We start from the raw sequence: 6,000 nt of genomic DNA on the forward strand, positions 1-6,000 counted from the left end.
TCAAACTCCTCACCTCACTAATCAAACTCCTCACCTCACTAATCAAACTCCTCACCTCACTAATCAAACTCCTCACCTCACTAATCAAACTCCTCACCTCACTAATCAAACTCCTCACTTCTCTCCTCAAACTCCTCACTTCACTAATCAAACTCCTCACCTCACTAATCAAACTCCTCACTTCTCTCCTCAAACTCCTCACCTCACTAATCAAACTCCTCACCTCACTAATCAAACTCCTCACTTCTCTCCTCAAACTCCTCACCTCACTAATCAAACTCCTCACCTCACTAATCAAACTCCTCACCTCACTAATCAAACTCCTCACCTCACTAATCAAACTCCTCACCTCACTAATCAAACTCCTCACCTCACTAATCAAACTCCTCACCTCACTAATCAAACTCCTCACTTCTCTCCTCAAACTCCTCACCTCACTAATCAAACTCCTCACCTCACTAATCAAACTCCTCACTTCTCTCCTCAAACTCCTCACCTCACTAATCAAACTCCTCACCTCACTAATCAAACTCCTCACCTCACTAATCAAACTCCTCACCTCACTAATCAAACTCCTCACCTCACTAATCAAACTCCTCACTTCTCTCCTCAAACTCCTCACCTCACTAATCAAACTCCTCACCTCACTAATCAAACTCCTCACCTCACTAATCAAACTCCTCACTTCTCTCCTCAAACTCCTCAAACTCCTCACCTCACTAATCAAACTCCTCACCTCACTAATCAAACTCCTCACTTCTCTCCTCAAACTCCTCACCTCACTAATCAAACTCCTCACCTCACTAATCAAACTCCTCACCTCACTAATCAAACTCCTCACTTCTCTCCTCAAACTCCTCACCTCACTAATCAAACTCCTCACCTCACTAATCAAACTCCTCACCTCACTAATCAAACTCCTCACCTCACTAATCAAACTCCTCACCTCACTAATCAAACTCCTCACTTCTCTCCTCAAACTCCTCACCTCACTAATCAAACTCCTCACCTCACTAATCAAACTCCTCACCTCACTAATCAAACTCACTTCTCTCCTCAAACTCCTCAAACTCCTCACCTCACTAATCAAACTCCTCACCTCACTAATCAAACTCCTCACTTCTCTCCTCAAACTCCTCAAACTCCTCACCTCACTAATCAAACTCCTCACCTCACTAATCAAACTCCTCACTTCTCTCCTCAAACTCCTCACCTCACTAATCAAACTCCTCACCTCACTAATCAAACTCCTCACTTCTCTCTTCAAACTCCTCACTTCTCTCCTCAAACTCCTCACCTCACTAATCAAACTCCTCACCTCACTAATCAAACTCCTCACTTCTCTCCTCAAACTCCTCACCTCACTAATAAAACTCCTCACCTCACTAATCAAACTCCTCACTTCTCTCCTCAAACTCCTCACCTCACTAATCAAACTCCTCACCTCACTAATCAAACTCCTCACTTCTCTCCTCAAACTCCTCACCTCACTAATCAAACTCCTCACCTCACTAATCAAACTCCTCACTTCTCTCCTCAAACTCCTCACCTCACTAATCAAACTCCTCACTTCTCTCCTCAAACTCCTCACCTCACTAATCAAACTCCTCACTTCTCTCCTCAAACTCCTCACCTCACTAATCAAACTCCTCACCTCACTAATCAAACTCCTCACTTCTCTCCTCAAACTCCTCACCTCACTAATCAAACTCCTCACTTCACTCGCCTCACTCAACAGCTTCTGCCGGCGCGAGGCCCCCCGTGCCCCCCCACGCCCAACCGCCACTCCCCCCCCCCCCGTGCCTCCTCCCCGTGCCCCCCCCACGCCCCCAGTGTCCCCCACCACACCCCCCGCCCCCCCCCCACGCCCAACCGCCACGCCTCTCCCCCGCCCACCGTGCCCCCCCCACGCCCAACCGCCTCCCCCCGCCGTGCCCCCCCCCCACGCCTCCCGTCCCCCGCCCAACCGCCAGACCCCCCCGCGCCCCCCCCGCCCCCCAAGACGAACCCCCCTCACGATCCCGCCTGCTCCTTCCCCACCGGCACGAGACAGCCCCTCCCCTCAATCACGAGACAGCCCCTCCCCCCAATCACGAGACCCGCCCCCCACCAACCCCCCCCCCCCCCTCCGTCACCGCCTCCTTCACCCCCCCCTCCCCCACCCGTGGGCACGTGATTGCCCGTCCCACCCAGCAGTAGTAGGACTGGACATATAGAGTAGACTGCACATGATCTGCAGGCGGCGTGTGGTGGGGTAAAGTGTGGGAAGCCGCCCCACCGCTCCTGAAATGTCTGGCTCGCGTCGAAAGGGCCGTCCATAAATGACGTCACGCACCTAGGGGGGGGGGGGTCAGACATTTGTAACGATGTGTGATGAGGGGGGGGGGGGTTTGAGAAATGTGACGTCACATCAAAATTAAATAGACTTTGTAATAAATGTTTTCTCCTACAACATCAGAGTGCAGCGCCACATTAAATACGCTCTACAATGGCAATAGTTTACAGCGATTTAAAGCAAGTTTTATTTTTTTTTTGGGGGGGGGGGAAAGCTTTGTGACGTCATATTTGAGGGGGGGGGGGTCTGACTGCTTGTGACGTTGTGTGACGTCATTTATGGACGGCCCCGAATGAGTTGACCGAACATCCTCTCGAGTGGCTCTCTCGAGCTCCCTCCGGTGGAGACCCTTACGCCGGCCAGTGCTGGTACGCGAGCGCTTGCGACGCTGCGCCTTGACACGTCATTGCCGCCCGGAGCGGCGAGTAACGTGGAGACCGCCTGCTACAGCACTTCATGCCTCAGCGCCTTCCGTTCACATCTCACACAATTTGAAGGGGTGCCCCCCGCCCCCACCCCCTACAGCGGCAGCTGTACCCTATGCGGCAAAATGTGACTCGGCACTGACCTGCGAGTGCGCATTCGTCTGCCAATATCGGGAAATAATTGCAAATTTGCGGTGTAATTTTTGTTTTTAATTTGGACCGAGGGGCCGAGACGCAATGTTCTACTCTTCTTCGAATGACGTCTCGGGATGATTAACACCCACCGTGAGCCAAGCGCACGGCGCGTCGTAGTATAGCGCACGATTACTGCAGAGCGCATCGCGGTATTAAACAGGGAGGCCTTTGGGATTCGACCCGCAAAAAAACAACCACAGCGACCACGACACCACCCCCACAGGTGGACTCGAGACCCCTGGGTTTCGGTGGTCCGAACCCCAGTGACACCGAGATTCACTGTCTGATCGCCTCTCCCTCTACGTCTCCCCGTGACCTCTCCCTCGTTTCGCCGGGTTGGTGGTGGCGGTGGTGGACATGCGGGCACGTGGGCAGAACGTGACATCTTTCGTGAAATCTTTCATTTAAAAAGGAGGGGGGGTTTACATAAATCAAAGCATTAAAAAAAACGAAATGATGAACGAAGCAAAGTGCCGACTACACCGAGCACCTTCTTGTTTCCTCTGATCGTAAATAAAAGAGAGTTGCTGGATCGCACAAATGTCTTGAAACTCTCTTCCCGTGGGAGTCGACGAAGCGCCGCGCCGTGACTCGCAAGGAGAAGGCGGTACAGAAAAGTGCGGACCAATCTCCATCTGTCCCATCTGTATGGGATAAGAGCGTTAAATTTCGATTTAAAGCTCTCGTGACTGCAGGGATTCATCTTCTTGGTTCTTTCGGTAAAGTTATGTAGAAGGGAAATAATAAAATAATAAAAATATAACATAATAAAATAATTCTCACGACGTTTCGGCCACAACGCAAGCAGCCGTCCTCAGGTGAAGAACAGGTCTGTCGGAAAGACAGCGTCTGAATGAAAAAAAACGAAACGTCATGAGATTTATTTTATTTTTTATTTTTATTATTTTATTATTTCCCTTCTATGTGACTACCGAAAGAACCAAGAAGATAAGAGCGTTGTTGCCCCCCGCGCTCCGGTTTCCTCCCACCCATGTGTAGAGGAGTAAAATGGGGACGTGACGTCAGGTGTGCCATTCAGTGCGATGACATCACGTCTCCTAGAGTACTTAAGGGATACCCCGTGACGTAAGCGGGGTCACCGTGGGAACGGGTAGAGTAAGCAGGGTGAAGAGGGAACCAGGGGTAGAGAGAGGGATCGAGTAGTGAGTGAGTCTGGGGAGAAGCCGGTGGTAGCCGTAGAGGTGCTTCTCTCTCCGGTCAGTGGAGTCGGCAGAGTCCACGATCCGACACGAGAGAGAGAGAGACCGGAGCTAGCCGGCAGGGACGCGGACTCAGAGTAGGACCCCCCCTAGCCCCTGGAAGTTGTGTACCCTGCTGTGTAATATTGTAACAGCTTTAGTAAACTCTGGTGAAAGCCCTTAACTTACCTCCGTCTCCGAGTACATCCGTCGGAACTTCTCTACACATGTATAAAACACTCATTAATTTGGCTGAAAACATGTTCATATATAGAGGACCGCAGAGCTTGGGCAATTGTTGGTAGCGCCAGTGGCTCACCGCATGGATGATGCTTTCTTCCCGCTCGTCTGTGGTTCCTCTTCGGCGAGCGTGAGAGACGCAATTCTCTGTTCATATTTTGTTTGTTGCGGTTGCACCCGACTCAAGAGCTGCATGGCTCACAGGGCTATCTCCACATATATAAACAAAGTTGTGAATTTGTGTCTGTTCAAAATGTTTAGCGTACTTCCCGACATGCAACAAACTGGAAATTTTCCATGTGGGTACTCTCCAGACTGTACACCATGCAAAAATAATGAAAATACACTTTTGTGTGTTTTTTCGGGGGGGGGGGGGGGAGCTCAATAATGTATATATTTTTTGCACGACAAGTGAGCTGTGACGTCAAATCTGTCACGTGAAGCGTAACGCGTTATAGTGTAGTGGTTAGCGCGCTGCGCTACGAACCCGACGACCCGAGTTAGATTCCCGCTCACGGCCACCACCGGTGACGATTATTTTAACCGGTCCTGGGCCTCTCCTAGGTCGACTCAGCCTCAAACGAGTAACTGGTGTGGTGTGTGAACATCGCCACTAGGGTGACAACAGCGGCCGGCGTGGTGAATCCAAGTCCCGGGCGAAACCGAGTAGTACAGCTAGTACCTAGTCAATTAAACTTGATACTTGAATTCGCGTGAACGTTGACGCGCGTCCCGGCCACCACCGACACACGCTAAGGCAAAGGTCCCCCGTGTAGCCTTTGACGGACTGTGGGGCAAGTCCTGCTCGCGCCGCCGGCACGGCACGTGGGGCGTTGGGCGACCCACCACGCCCGGCCCCCCGGGTCTCCCCGAGCCCCCAATAGCGATGTTTACACATCGCACCCAGCTACTCATTCAAGGGCCGTTGCAGATAATTGTAATCGTCACTGGTGAACAGGAATCGAACTTGGGTTACCACCTACGCAGTGCAGCGCACTATTCGTGCTTTATCTCTCAGGCATACCCCCCCCCCACCCCGTGACGTCGGGGGCCCCCCACTCGCGTTATGCTCCAAGGTGACTCTGCTCACCGCTTCCACCCAACCCTCCAATCACCCCCGCCCCCCCAATCACCAATAACGAAGATTCATTACAGAGTGGCAGCAGGGAGAGACGCGAGAACGGGGAGGGGGGACGGACAGATGGGGGTGGGGGGTGTCGTCACCCCCCGCACCTCCCACGGCGCGAGGTTCCTGATTGGAAGCACCCCGGGCTGAGAAAGAGCGCCCCCCCGCGGGGAGACAGTCCCCGGTCACCCCCACCACACCCACCTTTGTCTTTCCCGGCGGCACAATACTGATCATAGCACAATACTGAGCATAGCCGCCGAGACGACAAATCCAAGGGCAGTGGCAGCAAACGGATAAAGGCACAGCCCCGTAATATCTGGCTCACGACATTGCTGGCGGAAAGGGCCTGCCCACTCGAGGGAGATCTAGAGCGTGTATTTGGCCTACTCTTCCACGCTGAACACACGCTTTGAAAGAGGTCGGAGCACGCAATTGAGTCCTTAGTGTCGCCACTGTCAGCTTTCACTGATCTATGAA

This window comes from Lethenteron reissneri, chromosome 38 (genome assembly GCF_015708825.2).
Source record: "Lethenteron reissneri isolate LAM-NWPU_2019-01 chromosome 38, ASM1570882v1, whole genome shotgun sequence".
Lineage (NCBI taxonomy): Eukaryota > Metazoa > Chordata > Hyperoartia > Petromyzontiformes > Petromyzontidae > Lethenteron > Lethenteron reissneri.